Source organism: Limanda limanda, chromosome 5 (genome assembly GCF_963576545.1).
Source record: "Limanda limanda chromosome 5, fLimLim1.1, whole genome shotgun sequence".
NCBI classification, from domain to species: Eukaryota; Metazoa; Chordata; class Actinopteri; order Pleuronectiformes; family Pleuronectidae; genus Limanda; species Limanda limanda.
Window position 1 is genome coordinate 24,443,946 of NC_083640.1, and position 19,025 is coordinate 24,462,970.

The window sequence follows — 19,025 nt, forward strand, 5'->3', positions numbered from 1 at the left end:
AGAATTAATATCAAATGTTTATTTAATGGCTTGAAATCCCGTAGTGTGAGAGGAACAGTGACAGAATATTGAACAGACAGACACCCACAAGGAGAGTGAGAAACATCACTGCACCCAGCAACGGACAGCGACTTTCATATCTTACAAGCCCAGAGCACAGTGATATTTACAAGGAACAGCGTCTCTGGGGCAGTGGAAGGTCAGAGAATGTATATAAATTACTGCAGTTCAAATGACCGCAGGTTTTACTTGGCCCCCAGGGCTAAATTATTAAAGAGCGTAATATTGATCTGCTCCAATGTCATCAGCTCTGCTCTCGTGGCCGGAAAAAAAGAAATTAGAATCCCTATTTATTACTGAGACATAAAAGTTATGTTGCCAAGTTTACATCACAACTCCATTTCTGATTAAATAGTCCAAACGCACACAGACACGCACACGCACACACGCCCTGCTCTTAGCGTCAACGTCGGACAAAATTGAACATTCAAATGTGTGATTACACTTAATTGAGGTCGATACTGACAATAATCGCTGTTATAAATGCAACAAGCTCTTTTCATGCGAGGTCATTAACATGAGCAATCTGTTGAACCATCGAGCCAAAGTCCATCACACACTGACAGAGGAATGCAGATTGAAACTGCCCAGCTCATAGCTCACCTGTGTCAGAAGTATCTAATATGCTCGCAGCATGGAGGCATCACAGGAAGTTTACTAATTCACATCAACAAAGGTTAATGATTGGGAGTAACATTAGCCAGCTGATTGTTATGGGTCCATTCATAAACTCAATCTGACATGGTTAGAGCTTCAGCTCAGCTGTAATTCAGAAGTTCACAGTTTCAGTTTTAAATCACTCAGAACAGCTGCAGATTTAGTGATTTGGGGTCAGCAAAGTTCAAGCTGAAGAGAAAACGAAAACACATTTGGGGCTATTACAGTAACTGCAGATGCAGTTATTATCATCAGAAAAAAATTGAGGTATGAACACATTCAACTTGAATAGAATTATAGAACTCATAACTCTGCCAAGGCCCAAAAGTCTATAGCCAACATACAAACCAGCGTCCTCGGTGGAGGTGATAACCACACACCCCTTTGCCTTCAAAACCTTTTCGTACCACATTCATATCAACTATGTTTTTTTCATTTGGTGGCCCTGCAGGCTAATGAGCTCCCATCAGCAGGAGGACAGGGTTGAGTGACTGGAGTCCAGTCAATCACAGGTTTTAACAGAGTGTAATCTGTAAAGCATTGGCCTATACACAAGCCACATCTAATTCATAGAGCTGACCCAAGGTCACCGGGTTCGGGCACCAGCTCAGTATCACGCCGCCCACTTTCAGCTGCAGCATGAACTCACACTGCGGTGACAAATGATTTAATCTGTATGAGTCACAGTGTCAATGTCTCTGCTACCATTTTATAATGACACACCTCCCCAAGGTGAATATTTTGAATTAACTAATGACCTAACAAAAAGAAATGCACAGTGTGCATAGATAACAGAAAGATCCATCCGAACAAGGTCAACATTTACACTTCAAACCACTCCTGTTTTATTACAAGAATAAAACGTTGTAAAATAAGACAACGGGTAATTATTCAACTTTCAGACTGTGTTCCCACTGGGACATTTATTTCCCCTGCTTTTGCATGCTTACACCATAACAGCATCACCAAAAATAGAACAGGCACAAGAGCAGAGGAAATTATTCTCTCATCTGGAGTATTGTTTGAATTATTCAATCCAAGTAAAAGGCATTTATAAAGGACTTTATTTGAGGCTGATCAGTTTACATAGAATATGACAACCATGGTTTCATGCTTTGTTCAACAGTGGTCTGCGTCCAATATGAACACACACAGTTCATAGAGGACATTATGGTGGGTCTTTTTTCTCCAAGCAGGAGGATATGACTAATATCTACATAGGCTTAGATACAGATGCTGGTGGAGAAATAACATTCAAGTCACATGACATAGTAAAAAACGACTCATTAGCTTCGCTCCATCTATTAAGGTTACAAACAATATCTTTCTAACAAGACAGACATAACATTTTTCCACAAATTAACAGAAAACAATCTAATGTTGGAGGTGCAACAAAACCTGTAAAAACTGAATAAACATAGACATTAGCCAGTGTCTATTACTCTCTTAATTCACAGCAATTGTTGCCTGTGCCTTATCACTTAGTTTCAGTGTCTACTTTCACCTCACTATTCATTATTTACACAAAAAAGAAAAGTCTTCCACCGAATTAAGCTTCAGTTTGGCATTAATGTGCATGAGGGAGTAAGAAGTGTGGCTAGAAGTAGCGCGCCTAACTCCGCCAAAGACATACGGTCACTTTAAACTTAATCAAGCAAATTGTACAAACGTATAGATATCAGTGAATATATCTCTTGAAATTAAAGAAAGTGAATAAAGAATCCTGTATGAGCCACTTTCTCCATATTCATGCCAAAATTCAATGTCCCATGTCCCATCGTTCCACCAAGTTTCATGGAAATACACTAGTCCTACTGTTAATAAAACAAACAACAAACAAACAAACAAACAAACAGGGGCAAAAACCCATCCTCCTTGCTGGAGTTATAAAGGGGACCATTTTAATTCAGAACTAAATTTGAGCGATTTATGCTACGATTGTATGCTGCAGTGGACACAAATACAGATGTTGATTGACAAAAAGTGGAGACAAAAGGACAGACAGCAATTAAGACTAAATGCCAATTAGTTAAGGTCATTGAGGTGCCAAGTTGTTATTGACCCTGGCTGACACATCGGACCACTGCTGGGGCTAAACTGGTGTGAAAGCAAAAAGACAGGCCATTGGATGAGGGCTGGTGTTTTCATCAATATGTGTACTACTCACTCACACTGGCCACATGGAACCAGGCTCAGCTGGGACTTGGTGGCTTGATGGGCCATATTGACTAGGCAATAAACCAGGGCCTGTTTATGACACTATCAATTCCCAGTTGTATTGATTTTCATTGTGGCTGCGAAAATACTCTTTGGTTTGCACACGCATGCACAACACATGACAGCTGTAGTGGAATCACACAAGCACACAAAAAACAACACAACGCATCCAGACAATGCTGAACCACACTAAGGCAACTATCAACAAATATTAAAGCTCATAAATGGCTGGTGTGTCAGAGAGTGAAGCTGTGAAAGTGATCAGGCTGTTTCCCATCAAGGACAAATGACAGCCAGTACAGATTGAATATGATGATGCACCCACTGAGGTTTGAGGCCCGATATGAAATAGTCTGGCTTTTCAAACACACACATGGAAAGAGCACTTTGCATGTGTGCCGTTGCTGCTGCTTTCACACACGCACTGAACTTTTTTTAGAATTTTCCAGTGACGCCTGATATTTTGTGGAATTTTTTGGCCAGCCCCCAAGTAAAATGTCCAAGTGAGCCCACGTGAGAAATATAGCAACAAAATGTCCAGAAAATTCACGTTGAGTATGTTGATGTCATTTCTAACACGTGATGCATACAAAACAGAAATTGTTTTTAAATCTCAGGATGAATAAGAACGAGCCATACACGTTGATGACACCGACAAACGTGTCAACTGGAAAAGACGACGAGATCGGAGCCTTTGGTGCTAAGGACAGATGTCGGTGTCGATGGGCTGCAAACAAAAACATGTGATTTGTGTTAGCTCAAGAGGAGGCTCATGGTGAGAGAGTGTCCCTCACACCACACTCGAAGCTGAGCTGTGTGTGCATGCACATGTGTAGTGTGTGTAAAAGGGCAGGGCTTTGAGTAGAGTGAAGCGCTCCTCTAAAGCCAGACAGGATTTTCCAATCAAGAGCAGCAGAAAGATTAATAGCGGCCTGTTGGATGTTCCACAGCAAAGCCAGTGCAACAGAGAATTTGTTACAGTGAGTAGAACATGCAGATGCCACTCGCTCAGGTTTTTTTTCTCACAATAAAATATTAAAGCGACTCAAACAGAGGTTGTTGAGTTGCATTAGCTGTAGTGTGAGTGATGCTGTCGTACCATGAACGGCAGCTACCACTGTCTTTGCATGTGTGTCCACCTTTTCCCAGATCAGGGCTTCCCTCATTCTGGTACAAGAGCTAGAGAACTAAGATTAAGACCCATTCGCCTCAAGAAACATTTTAATCTTTTCAATGGCCTGATTTCCCTAATCTGTACCAAGTTTGCCAAATTCAGAGCAATACCGACTGGTCTGCGAGCAAAGAACACTGCTCAGTGAAAGAATCTGCATGTAAGATGTCTGTGCTTGGTGAAATGAGACTTCCTCTTTGACTTTCTTGAAGGCTGTGTTCTTGGAGGGATGATGTCATGCAGTCATTTGCTAACGCCCCACAGGATGGCGGAAGATGAGGTGATTCACAGTTGTACATTTATGTCCAGGACTCCCACAGCTGTCAGCTTCATGTTACACTGAAGAAAAAAGTCCTGCAACCAGTTGTGTATCATTGTGAGTAAACATTTCTCTTCCAGGTTTTTTGTTACTTTGATTCGTGCTTAAAACTGGCTATTTTACATTCCTCTGGCCTCTACTGTGAAGTCCGAGGAGGAAATGGATTTCATGATTTGATGCTTTAAAAACAAAAACTGAATCAAACTAAATCACATTTTCTGGAGGAGTTTGTAGCTTTCAGTTGACTGTGAAGAGAAAGCGGGTTGGGGGCATTGGGGGGTTTATGTGTCAAAACCTGCAAGCGGTTCCAGACAAACACCACAAACGTACTCTTGCTCATTGAACACTAACATGGCACAGTGCCCCTATTGTTCTCACTTCATCAGTGTGACAGAAGAGCCGCGTCAAGCCAACACGGAAATGGCTTGGTTCATCACAGCGCATCAACTGAGAAGTGCCTGTGAAGGTGGTGGGTAATTTTACTCATCTATGTCTCAATGGATGCGACGCAGCCGGAGAAGCCTCAGCATGCGAACCTACAAGCTTCTGTCCCTGCTTTGCCGGAAGAAAAGAGACAGAACCGTCAGCCAAAGTGAAAGTTAAAGACAGGGGGAGGAAATTAAGCAGAGGAAACCCCCAAAAAAAGAAGACATGCATCTAGGCCACTGAGTCATTTCCCTTGTGTTTTGCCACTTCCTCTTCTTTTTCAAATATACACTGACAGTATAAATTATGTACATCATCACTGGGGTTTACACAGAGTGGGAGAGGGCCCATGGGTTTTAGGCCTTAGGATTTCAGCTTTTTATCCCCTGTAAAGTCTGTCCGCAATTAGTTTGGGAATTAATTCTGGCTCAGATCTTAGCCTCCCCCTTCCTCTTTTAGATCTTCATCTATGGCTCTTTTACACACACACACACACAGAAAAAAAAAAAAGGAGTTAAAACGTGTACTATCTGGCCTGCGGAGGACAGATTTTACTATCACAAATGCCTTTAAGTTACCACCTACGTAATAGTTATGTGGCTTAGTACACTAACAAGCTAAATGACATGTTTAATGCCCTTGTTAGAATGGCTGTTTGCAGAGTCTTTGTAGAAACGGATCCAGATTAATTTGGCATCAACTGGTCAACTGTAGCCAAGAGCGTTGAGTTTTCATAACCACCGGCACTTAAGTATTGATGGGTTTCGTGAAACGATTGCTTCTGAAACTAGTCGATAACAACAGATGCATCCACAGACAAAATAGGTCGGCCCAGGAGAGAGCTGGTTGTATCAAATTGCGAATTCCCACCAATATGTACTTGCGGTAGCGGCTGTTTGCAGACATGTGTGATATCATCTAGTATCCTATTAAATGAGTTAAGCTTTTAATGGCGAGTAAACTCAGTTTCTGGCTTCGGGAAAAACAGGAAAATAGTTGTAATAGCCAGGTTTTAAAGTTTCAATTACATTGTCACTCCAATCAGTTCACCACTCTGCTGCCTGTTTTTTATTTGTTCTGCTGAATGTGAATCTGTAACATTCACTGTTGGTCCAGGCTTTCTGTTCCTGGTGGAATCCATTAATTTCTGCAACCTCTCCCACCCTGTCTCTTTGGGGAGGGGGAATGAAAGGGGGAATGAAAGGGGGAGTCACTAGTTCCTTCCAGTAAAAAATTATCTTTCACTACATCCTGTACTTTAGCTGCGCAGTCTGATCTCACCACAGCTCAGACGTCACGACCTTTACAATCCACAAAACCCTGTGTATCAATAATTGATCGAACATATCTTTATACTGCAAATATTTGTCCGGAGAAAAGAGAGGACCATAAATTAATAACAGGAACCTATTATTTATAACTCACAGCTCAGTAAATCAAAGTGAGAACATGATTGATAGACAGAAGAAAGCTCTTAGAATAGATGAATGTCAGTGTTAGATGCAGTAGTCCTACTTGGTGTCCATTATGGCCTTCTATCGTGGTTATTATATCGACTTTGCATGTCTGAGTGTGTGTGTGTGTGTGTGTGTGTGTGTGTGTGTGTGTGTGTGTGTGTGTGTGTGTGTGTGTGTGTGTGTGTGTGTGTGTGTGTGTGTGTGTGTGTGTTCATGCATGCGTGCGTGCAGGGGGGTAATCAGTATTCAGCCCTGGCTTCCTTAATTTTCCTACAAGGCTGTTGGTTTCCTGATTATCATACTATGTCCATCTAGATTTGATGCTATCAACAGTTCCAAAGCTAATCTAAGAATGACTGCATTCATTAGTGGTGATCACAAAGAGGATCGACAATAAAATCCGGCCTGTTATTATTGCTGACGACAGTAATTTGAACCTTGATATCTAATCAGGCAGTAATATTAGCCTGCTTCCTGCCCTATCACTGTGAATTGATTAAGAATGTACAAAAGGCTTTTTCCTATCCGACATGGACCTTGGATCACACCAAGAAACAACAGCAGGACACGGGTAATGCAAGATGCTGTGAGTGAAAACCCAGGAAGGGTGTGCACACATGAGCTTCTTTGATACCTTCATGGACTGATCATTTCACCATTTTCTAATTTGCCCGGCGGGACGACATCATCCCTACAATTATCCTATAGGGTTCGTGACCTCGTGGCTTTCTAACACTGCACATCTGGTTCATCTGTGTGTGTAGCAGAGAATGTGTGTGTTTGTGTGTGAGTGAGAGAGAGAGAGAGGAAATGAGAAGGAATGATGGAAGTAGAGGGGCGGGGTGTTGACTGGCAGAGTGTCCTCCAAGTCACAGCTTAATCGGACAATTGTTCAGTTTAACCTCAGGCTCCCTGGCTTCAGAAAGACATACAAACGTCGATCTAATATGGACTATTAACCAAGAGAATGGTGGCGGAAGCACTTGGCTTTGGCTCACATTGCATTATTTTTCCCCATGAGAAACTCCCATGTTCCCTCATGATCTATGACACATCACTCACATCTAGTCTGGGTTAAAATAACCGTGTTGTCCAACAGTATTTGTTTGCCTTGATATTGCATTCAAAATTATTGTTGGACGAAATCCCACGATAAACGCATTCAGCCAAGCTGAGGCACAGACTTAACTAAAAAATAAAAAATAAAAGTCACATTTAGCCTGATTCACTGCTGGCTTGCGAGAGCTCGACACAATCTCCCCCTGATTCATCAGAGGCAAATCTCCACTTGACCCAATGGAGGCTGTCCAGTTGCAGCATTAGGGATGCACAGAGCTTGGGCAGAGGCCTACTTTCTCTTGGGACTGTGGGGGGGGGATGGGGGTGGGTTTGGCACATGCTCTGGTTGCCCAACAGATGAGGAGTTATCGAGCATTCATGTTGGTTTTGGTGGCATCAAGAGCAAAACGGATCAGTATGATCTTGCCAGGCGACATCACCCTTAAAAACTCTGCACCATTTGATAATGAGGCGATGCCAAGGTGCTAGCACTGAACACACTGTCCACCGCTGTGCTGACCTGGAAGTGTTTAATCAACACATTACAAATGGGAAAAACAGTTGAATCAAAAAAGAAAATAATAATAAGTTGACGATGTAGAACTGAGAGACACCAAAGCGCTTTGGGCAGGCAAAGGAAGTTCCCAAAATAGACCAATGTGAAGCAGTGTATTACCTCACCTCCACTCACATCAGCAAACAGGCCCATCACAATTATGTATCCTAAGCCTTGCTGACATGCCCCACTCTGCTAAGCTAGCAGAGCACATAGTTTCCCCAGCTGGTTGCATGCAGGCGAGAGTCAGCAGAATGGACGCAAATTGTAGGCCTATGACATGACACTTTGAATTTTTTAAAGACCCCTTTTACAGTGAACCATGTAGTTCTAAAAATACTCCTGCCTGAGCCCTTTCCTTCATTCTGCCGAGCTAAATTAAGCCCCAGACCCGGGAGGGGTGGTGGTGGGCAGAGATAACACAAGTCAGCCATCAGCGATGGTAATGTCTCCTTGGGTGATGATGATGGCTGCACATAATTCCCCAGCACTTCAACTTGGCCTAGTCATGGAAGAGCAGAGGGAGGCTCGCAGATTTCACAGGAGAGCTGGAGACAGATGTAGCCGGACATAATGGGGGTTGAACAGAGTGGGGGGTGGTGATGGTGGTGGTAGTAGAGGGGGTAAACTCATGGCCACAGCTGCAGAAGGATAGGAGGCATGCTTCTGATGAAGGGCTGTAATCAAGTCGCTTATGCTAACCTCCCACACCCAGTCAGGCCGACTTGCCAAAATGCCTCTCTTATGACAGAGAGGGGTTTCGGAGGCTAGAGGAAGAAAACAAAAGAGGAAACGAAAAGCCCATCTAATGCACATGAAACAATGATGTATTGAACAACCAATCTGTTCTGCAATTTGGTGCAAAATATATTTACATTGTGTGCAGTAAACAAATTAATTAGTCTGCAGGAAGAGAAACATTTAATAAAAGATTTAATGTTCCAGGTGAATAGTCTGGCATGTGCCTCCAGACACAAGACACAATGAATGTCTTCAAAAGTGCCCAATATTTTCAGCTGTACAACGGGTGACAGCTGGACACCAGCAATCGCCAAAAATCTGAACAAGACGGTGAGACAAAGACAATTTCCAGTGGTGAGAAGTGGACGAGAGAAGAGCAGAAGTGGCACAATCACATGGGAGGCATTTGTTGATGAGACATCTGTTGGGCCATGACTTCCTCCAGTCAGAAACAGCTTTCAGTCGACCAAGGCCATGACTCAGGTCTGTGCCAGCTGCTGGGCCATGACTAGATCAGTTTCACATTTTCTTTGAGACTCTTATCGTGATCAGTGGTGCAAATAAACAGCTTCCAAACAAAATCTGGTAAGTGCTGATGAAAGAGTTTTCCCATTATGGCTCGAGGCTGACTGATACGTTTTGGGGGGGGGGGGGGGGGGGGGCAATACTGATACCGTTACTAGGGAGTAAAGAAATAACAATGAATTGGGCAATCTTTGGTAATCGTAAAATGTCACAATCAAAATGTTTAACCCTAAACAAATAACTGTGGATAAAAATTTAACACAAATATGATTCAATTCAGAAAATTAAGTAAAATGTCAATATAACTCTTTTCTGCATATTTCATAATGCAATTTCTATTTATTTTTTTCATTTCGGTGTAAATTGACAAAAATAAAACACTCATACACCTTCAAAGGCTCATGTCGGTCGATTTTCTAAACAGCCAAGCAATGAATCTGTCTGGCTCAAACTATGACTTGTTCTTTTGCGTCTTCGTGGACATGACCCAGTAGATAGATTATTAAAAAAAGACATTTTGCTTCAAAGCTGAAGATCTTTTGTGTGATTTTACAAAACACACCAACTTAATTAAATTGAGACAATAGATAAGAAGATGGAGTCTGACTTGGCTACAAACACTGCCTTGATATCAACCTGAAACAGGATTATGGAACCACCCGCTGTGAACATGGGCATGTGTATGGAGTCCTCAAGATTTGGTAATTAAATAAAGTGCTACTGCTACTGTAGATTAATCCTGCTACCAAATATCTGTACGGGTTCTCTGTCTCGTTGGCTTCACAGGACTGGGATCGTGCAGCAGCGAGGAGTTTTGCTGTCCTCTGAATCATTAAAAGCGGACCACATGAACACATCTGCCAGTAGAGGAGAGGTGGGGGGTAGGGAGGGCATAATTCTCCTTGTCATCTGAGACAGCATTCCTATATTAGACATGCTAAACCAGATCACTGCAGAACATTAAGCCTGACAGTAGCGCTTTAATATTTGATGCGCTCTGCTACCGTGGCACCGGCTAAACTGACAATTCTCTAATATATTTTTCAGAAGTCAACCTTCTGTCACATGGAAGTGGAGAAAAGTTGAGAGTTGTGAGAGATGCTGAGGTGGATTAGTCAGCAGGGAGGAGGAAACAGAGACACAGGTTGCCCTAGATCCAGAGCTAAAAGCTGCCAAGACTTTCCCCCACTGGCATCAAGGGGTTTCAACTTTTGGAAAATGTCATAATTAGGGATGGGTATCGTTTGGTTTTTATCCGATACCGGTTCCTAACCGATACTTTTAAAACGATACCGGTGCCTAAACGGTGCCTGAACCGATACTTTTTTCAAAAAAGTGCACAAAACGATGCTTGACTAAGAAAGGCTTTTTTTTATTGCCAAATATATTAACTGTTTAAAGTAGATTATAAATATAAATAAATACAAAACCCTTTTTAACTCAAAACTATGAATAACATACGAACTGTTAACAAAAGTTTACACTAAACTTAAATAAATCAAAATAAATACAAGACACACACACTCTGACTCGTGACTCTGCCTTCGGTGCCTGAGCCAAATGAAGACTGAGGGTCGCTTTTCCATCACTCAGAGACCCCCGTGTCTCCGCGGCTGGGGCTGTCGCAGGCAGGCTTCGGCCCGCCTTCGTCCCCCTAAAATGCGGTCACTTTTATGAAACATTTCTCGGCGTGGTCTTCGTCCCGGAGCCCGGTCCCGGAGCCCGGTCCCGGAGCCCGGTCGCGACGCACCGCCACGGAGGAAATGCGCACGGCGGGGGCCAGCCAGCGCCGGGGAGAGGTCTCACGAGGAGATCCTCCCCCCCCCCCCCCCACACCTGCACGGGAGCCCTGACGCACGCGGGGTGCGGGCAGCGCGGGGACAAGAGTCTGTCCACCGGCAGCCGCGTGGCCCGGCGGGAGCCGCCGCTTCCCGTGAAGGAAGGAGCGGAAGTGTGAGGAGGCGGGACGAGCGGAGACCTCAGTCTTCCATTGGCTCAGGCACCGAAATGAGGCACCGAAATCTCCGTTGCGTTTCGGTCCGGGTAGGTACCGGTTGTATTGGAACCGGTTCCATATTGGAACCGGTTCTCGGTACCCAACCCTTGTCATAATAGCCGCCTACCGGAGTCTCTCAGATGTGTTGAGCTGACCCAGCAAACAGACAGTAAACTCATCACAGCGTTTGTGGCAAACCACAAGGCACACGGCCTGCAACTGGGTCCATCCTGGGTCTCCGGCAGCAGAGCAGGTAAACTTGTTAACTTTGACATCTGAATGAACCCACACACGAGGAGGAGGACGGGGGGGGCAGTAGAGTCACACAATCACGGAAGACATCACTGGCTGGATAATAGCCGGGACAGAGGCACCATCTGAAACACTGTTTTCCCTGCTAATTAAAACACACGCCCGAGGTTCTGTGAGGCCACAAGTCAGCATGTATGCCTTCTGGTTGCTCTTAGACTACACAAGTCAGGGTTCAGAATGAGAGTGAACGAGATCACATTTGACGTAACAGCACGTTAGAAGAGCTGCGAAACAGAAGCTGAAACAGCAGAGGACCGTGGTGATGATCTGTTGTGCGAATAAACATCCCACTGGCATGTGGTCAGGCAAGTTTAAAAACCAGAAGTCTGTTGAATCAACAAAACCAGTTAAAGATTTGGTTTGATTTAGAGCATCGGTTATCAGAGAGATTGGGGATAACCTTTAACTAGTTTGATTGCGTCATCCACCTTTCCAATTTTAATCTCAGAGAATATGCAGGTGTTCTCTCATATTACCTGCTTCCTACAACTTATACCTACGATAACCCTGATACAGTATCGTGATGCTAAGGACAGGCAACGTTTACAGAGACACTCAGGTGCAACATGGCGTTATGGTTCTCCTTGTGTCATTTTGAATTCCAAACAGAGTTTTTTACATTAACTTGTCAACACTCATTTCACCACACCGCAAATTATGTTTGTTTGGGTTTTTATAGCATAGGATTTATTGGCTTACATTGGCACAGAAACTTTGCAGGAGCTGTGAGGGAAATTCTCTCACTCCCACAGCTGCCTCAGGCAGATCAATAATACCTTGGTTTAATATCTCAATGACTGATCTTCATATTAATAATGACCACATCAAGTCAGAAAGCAATTATTAGGGTAGCTCACCTGCGTCGCTTAAGGTGGAGCCCCAAGTACGGAGGCTTGAGTCCTGTGCAGCAGCCACAGGTTTGGTTCTGACCCGACCCTTTGCTGCACGTCTTCCCTGTACTCTCCCTTTCACTCTTAAATTCTGTCCTATCAATAAAAGGCTTGAAGTCACAACTCCAATGTTTTTTCACAAAAGTTCTTCTCTGATGGCAGATCTTCAGCAGTAATATCATCGATAGTGTTGTAGGTCTTCCAGATACGACTGATATTGCTTAATGTGTTATGTTTTTTTGTATTTGACTATATTCAAACCAGGTACAGTTACATCATTATGGAGTGTGACTTGTTCCGGTTCGACGCTGATACTTCGATGTCAGGTTTTTGTCGAGCTTTACCTGGCTGTCAACAAGTGTGACAGGAACGCACACAACCAAAGCGGAAACCATAGTAGTTATGCAAAGTCAACACTGGCATGACGTCTGTCAGCAGCCTGGCAGGACGTACTCTGTACAATGTGGTAGGGTTTCATATCTGGAAAGATCAACACGCCAACTTTGTGTCTATTTGGAAACAGTCAGGGCTTAAATTTTTAATTTTGCTCAACCACAAACAATAAAAAGGCTGCATACCCAGTTTTTACCTGGTCTTGTGAATGAAACAGAGAAGAACAGATAAACGTACATGGCTATAGTTGTGTTGTTGATTACAATTCAATAGTTAAAGTCCTACCACATAGTATAAGTGATCATGGAGAGACATAACTAGCAAAGCTATTTTCACAATTTGACTTAAGGCTATTGTGCAAATGGCCGCCTGCCTATAGTGTGAGCGTGGCCTTAGTTCACACCCCCCACCCCGTCTCTGACAGCCACATCAGCCAATTGTTAAGAGCAGCTGATGTGTCCTTTCCCAGTGCATCCATCAGCACACTCACATAATCACAGACACACACACAATACACTGGTACTCTAAAGGATTTGTGCAAATACATGAGAGGACCCCGGCTAACGTCTCAATAATCTCTCAAACAGCTCTATAAAAAGGCATAACTATTAGCAATATGCTTATGACTGCCTCTGACTGTATAAAGGAAGCTTGCTGTCACGTTACATATAGAGACCAGTGTCATACAGTGTTTAAAGCAACACTAAGAAACTTTTTTTATCTTAAAATAGCATCTTCAGAATGAGTTTAATGGTTCAGTGACTGTGAATATGGAGAATGTTTCCTCCATCATTCCCACTGTTACCATGAACGTCTGTTCTTGCTCTTAATGTAACTTTGGGGAGTGGGTACGATCTCCTGTGAGAGTCACAGCTTCAACTGTCAAAATCAAGTTGAAGAGTAAAACTGAACTGTAATAGACTTAGAAGTCATTAAAAACCTAAAAATTGTTCAGAATGTACCTATTCAAAATTACTCTCCATTTGACTTGTGGTCTTGAAAGTCTCAGGTTTCACAACCTGCACAATAAAAACCATTTACCCCATCATATGTGAATAACGTCAGCTGGGTATAATGGTACAGAATCAACCATTTAGTGCATCATAACCTGTGACCTATCAGCCCACTGAGCCAACTGCACTAACATATGTTCTGTATCAGCTCAACAACCTGAATGAGGGAACCGTTTACCTAAACAAGTCACGATCAGAGTAGAGTCATAAAAGCTGAACTGCCCAAGATACTATCACTAATAAGGAAGTGTATCAGTCTCTGTTCCTGCGTTGACAGTCGGCCTCCTAGATATGGATGATGTCAACCAGGAAGAGAACTTGCACAACAGCCCTGTGCCCTTTGAACAAAAGGGCAGCAAAACTGAAGTAGGACACTGAAACTCTTGATTATAGACTAAAGCTGCGTTTTGACCAAAATCACCAGGAACCTTTAGTACCAGGAAGTTTTTTCGAGGAACTTAATGGACCCAACCACAGACCACAAGGATAGATTAGATAACCTGCTGATGTGTGAACAACGATAGCTACAAAAAGCTGTTAACTCTCGTCCACCAGGTCAGGTTGTAAACTGGCAGTACACATCGCGCAACATTGAAAAGACAGTAAACATGGAGGAGATAAAAATCGGAAAAGAGTCGAGGAGAAGAACAAAGCATATTTAAAACACCCGAGATGTCAGACCCAACGTTAGGAACCAGATTTTACGACTCATTGCAAAGCTTGAAGATTGGCTGAAATATAAAGACAATAAATAATAGAAATTAAATTTAGTTCAAAAGAAAGAACTGCTTACGTCAGGTGATGGTGGAGGCATATCACGACCAACAGGACCAACCAAAACATTGTGACCACCATTTAAAAAAAGAACTGAGCTTGTGTCGTGTCACGTGTGTAGTCTGCAAAGAGGATAAATATGTTTAGCCATGAAGGCCGAAGCGAAGGTCTGACAAACTGTTGTTGGTTTGTTGTCGTCAGCTCAAGTGCACAACAAACCAGACAGAGGGAGCTTCACAAGCAGAACCTGTGCTGGGAAATCAGAGACTTGTACAGTGACGTAATGTCGAGGCTCTATCCTGAGTGAAGGCAAACCAGCAAACCAGCCCTAGCACCAGGTATACACCTCGGCTGAAAAGGGGGTAATCGTCAGAGTTCCTGCAAAGATTCCCGGCTCCTGTATAAAATCCTGCGTTGGAAACGCAGCTATTATTCCCCCCTCCAAAAAAAGACTGAAAGAAAAGCACAAACCATGGCTAAAATCTCTAAATATTTGATTCCCCTTAACTGAGAGCAGCTTGACGCCACTTATTCAGCAACACGCCAAGGCGAGGGTCTAGATTCAGCAAAACAAATGTGTGTGAAACGAGTTCATCCACACTACATCTCTCTTCTCTGAGCCCCCGAGCAGAAAAGAAAACAAACACACTCCGCTGTATGAATCCATGTGAGTGACATGTCATAATAATGGGATTAAATCCCTGGTAAAACTGTGACTGGGGAGGAGAAGAGGAAGAAGAAGAGGAAGAGGAAGAGGAAGAAGAAGAAGAAGAAGAAGAAGAAGAAGAAGAAGAAGAAGAAGAAGAAGAAGAAGAAGAAGAAGAAGAAGAAGAAGCATCCTTAGGATAAAACCATCTTTACAAACAACAGTGTTTTATCAGAGGGAACCAGGTCTGCTGCCCCTCACTCATGCGCTCTACGCTCAAGAGATGACATCATGTTGGGTCAGCTCGGGTTCTGGTGCTCTCTCTCTCTCTCTTTCTCTACACATCTGCCATTTCGAGCCCCACGTCCACTTTCTACCTGCTTTACCGCTGCAGGGGGTCCACGACCCCCTGCAGCGGTAAAGCACTTTGTAAATAAATAATGATGATGGGGGGGTGAATGTTATGAATGCGAGTCGTTATTTGCAAACACACAAAAACACGACAAGAGCCGAGCGTGCATTCGGGCTAGTGGCGTAGTAAAACGTGTGTAGAGACGAGGGTTCGAATCCCGGTGATAGTAAAAACGAGGGGCTCGACGGAAGGTGCCACGGTGGGTGTGCATGTGACACACGCACGCACGCTGACCCACATTTGATGACAACAGCGGGGACAAGTTTGCACAGCGTCCACACACACACGTACATAAAAACACACACACATCCATCACCTGTCAGCCGTGCTCCGCTGCTCGTACTCACTCACCCACTGAGGGGGGGACGACGCTGCTCCACAACAGCCACAATAAAAAGGGTTTTCAGCAGGTGCACGGAGCGAGCGAATCAACCCGAGCTACGCACTTCAGCCCCCGGCGAGGAGGAGCTGATCCTGCCGCCGCTGCTCCGGGGACTCACCGCCTCTCCGGGGACTCGAACAAACAAGCCAGTGTGGCCACTCCACTCTCTCCCCCTGCCTCCTCCTCCTCCACACGGCTCCAGGTGCCGGTGCCACCTACCCCCCCTCCACATCCACTTTTACCGTGTAGCCACCTAGCTTAGCCGAGAGGAAGCGGTTTGTTCGGATGTGTAAAGAGAAACCGTTAGCGACACGAGCAGTGACAGCGGCGGGAGGAGGAGAAGAGTAGGAGAAGGAGGAGGAGAAGCCTGCTCACCTTTCAGGAGGTCCACCAGGAGCAGAGGAGGGGGGTAAAGTGCTCCTCTTCCCGGGTGGAGGAGGTCCACGCAGCCCGGGGTCTGTGGCAGATGTCGGTGACACTTTGCGGGGCTGCTGCTGTCAGTTGGTGCGGACTTCCTGAATGACGGAACAGCGCGAGCTCAGCCCCCCTCCGCGGCTCTTCTTTGACACACGGCCGGAAATAAAAAAAAAGTTGTCGCGTGCGGCGGAGGATGTGCACTTTTTTCCTGTTTGTTTTGTTTTATTTATTTATTCTTTCTTTTTTTTGCGTTTCGTTTCGTCTCACCGCCGCATTCCAGCACCGCAAAGTCGAATGTTTCACCACCCACAACAAAAAAAAATCTAACGCAAAAACAATCCAATTTGTCCTTTGATCCCGAAGATCACAGGTTTGAAAGTTGTCGAGCAGATAGATCCCGCAGCTTGTTTCCTTGGTTGAAGACGCGTGGACTGAGCGACTCAACCCGGTTCTGTCGCAACTTCACGCAAGGTGATCCAGCGCGTGTCCATAACGTAGCTCAGTGCGATGCTGCCACCTGCTGGCTGTACATTTCCTACGACACTATGTTCATCCAAGAAACTGGGACAGAAGAGGTCACTTTGGGTTATTCAGGAGATTAAGATGAAATAAAGAATAATTATAATAACGTATGATTTTGTATATATATATATATATATATATACATACATATAAGCCTGTAAACGAAAATTTGAAATGTTTCTCTTCGCATCAGCCTTTAAGAGATCTTGGACTTGCTCCTGCACTCCTATATATTCATTAATCATTTTTTTTCTTTTCTGTTTTTATGCACTTTTAAATTTCCTTTTCTTGTTAATGCCCTTTTAACATGTGTGACGGAGCGCACGGCGCTCGTCACTGCAGTAGTCCACTGCTCCGTGTACCCGTGTGTGCGGGTGCGCATGGCGACCGTCGCGGCCTGCAATAAACTGCCCGTTGACACGTGTTGTGCTGTATAAATGTTTTCTATGTGTGTTACCTGTCTGTTGTGGACCCGTGAACCCGCGGTGTTCCAATTTTGTGTCCATATGTTCTAGTATTAGTAGGCTATGCCTTCTTGGAACAATTGTGTGTATATATGTGGCTGGTTATGTTACCAGCCATATGTAGTTTTATTGTATAAGCTGCTGAAGCTATGTAGAGGGCTTTACCTGGGACACCCCTGTAGCTAATGAATATTGGAATGTTCCAATTGTACGGGGTGTGGCTAGGTCCATTTAAGCCGGGCTGTTCATTGAGTCGGGAGAGGAGACATGGGAGGACGTAAGTCTGAGAGAGCTGCTATGAGAAAAGACATGAGTCTGAGAGTTCTCCCCAGTACTGTGTGTTTAAGTAGTATATTGTTATTGTAATTATTTGTGTGGCCATCGTGCCTATTTATTTTCTTATTTCGAAGTGTTTGTTTTGGCTCTTGTTTGATGTTATATTTGCTTTGATAAACTCTGCCTTGTAAGCATTATATTGGGAAGAATAAAATTCCTGCTTGCACCTTCATCTCTAAAATACTCCTGAGAGTTATTTCCATCAAGCTCAGCCGCTCATCGTCATACCTACCTTTAACAACATGTTCATATGTTCCTTAAAATCTGTTCTCTTCTAATTTTGAATTACATTTTAAGGTGCTGTACACTAAATGTTTGAAAGATTATTATTAAGATACATTTATTTGTCCCAAACACATGCACAGACATGCACAAGCACACTCATGCAAGGAGGGAAATTTAACCTCTGCTTTTAACCCATCTGGTGCAGGACACACAGAGCAGTGAGCAGCCATGTACGGCGCCCGGGGAGCAGATGTTGGGGGAGTAAGATGCCTTGCTCAGGGGCACTAGACAGGGTAGGGAGAATCCTCTTGGATTTTTGGACAGATCAATCCAGGTTTGTCTTTTTGTGGTTTCTCCGTGGAGTCGAACCACAGACAAACCAGAGACCTTTTCAACCCATAGTCCAAGTTTCTGCCACTAGTCCACCGCTTCTAAATCGCACCTTTTAAAACATCAGTTATAAAGTGCTTGATTAACAGGACATAATCAGAACAAGAAAACAAAACAGCAAGGCCAAGATTTAAAATAATACAATATCATTTAAAATCAAGACAGAAAATAATATAACACAAACTCTAAAAAGAAAGACAACAAATTAATGAACATATTGTCATAAAGAATGACAAGTATAGAACCTTATGTGAACTATAACTTATAAAAAGATAAAGATCCTTTTGTGCACAGCTATGATCAGGATCATTGTCTTTTATCCAAAATACATGCAGGTTTCATACAGCTCCTGAGGAGCACAGACTTTGATGTAAACTCAGTGAAATTGAGGATGAGATTACATTTTTTTATTTCTACTATTATGTCTACAAGGAGGTAAGGTGTGTGCTTTTAAATAAAATGTCCTCTCTTTATGTTCATATCTTCTGCCTTGATGATTATGAAACAGTTGAGTTGTGTTTCAGGCCGGGAACTTCTTCCCCTGTAGCTGATTATATTTGCGTAACTTGGGAGACAAAGGCAGAATTGTTGGTTTAAGGCTGAGCTGTAAAATACTGTGTAATTTTGCATTAAAGTAAAATGTATTGAATTGAATCACTGACAAT

General features: G+C 43.6%; 1 protein-coding gene across 1 annotated transcript in view; it reads right to left on the reverse strand.

Annotated features, from left to right (window-relative positions):
* Positions 1-16,512, reverse strand: part of taok3a (TAO kinase 3a) — a 61,520-nt gene extending 45,008 nt beyond the window's left edge. The window contains exon 1 of the mRNA XM_061070928.1: positions 16,382-16,512. The gene's annotated coding sequence lies outside the window, so the exon portion shown is untranslated. The remainder of the gene's footprint in view (positions 1-16,381) is intronic.
* Between the last annotated feature and the right edge of the window lie 2,513 nt (positions 16,513-19,025).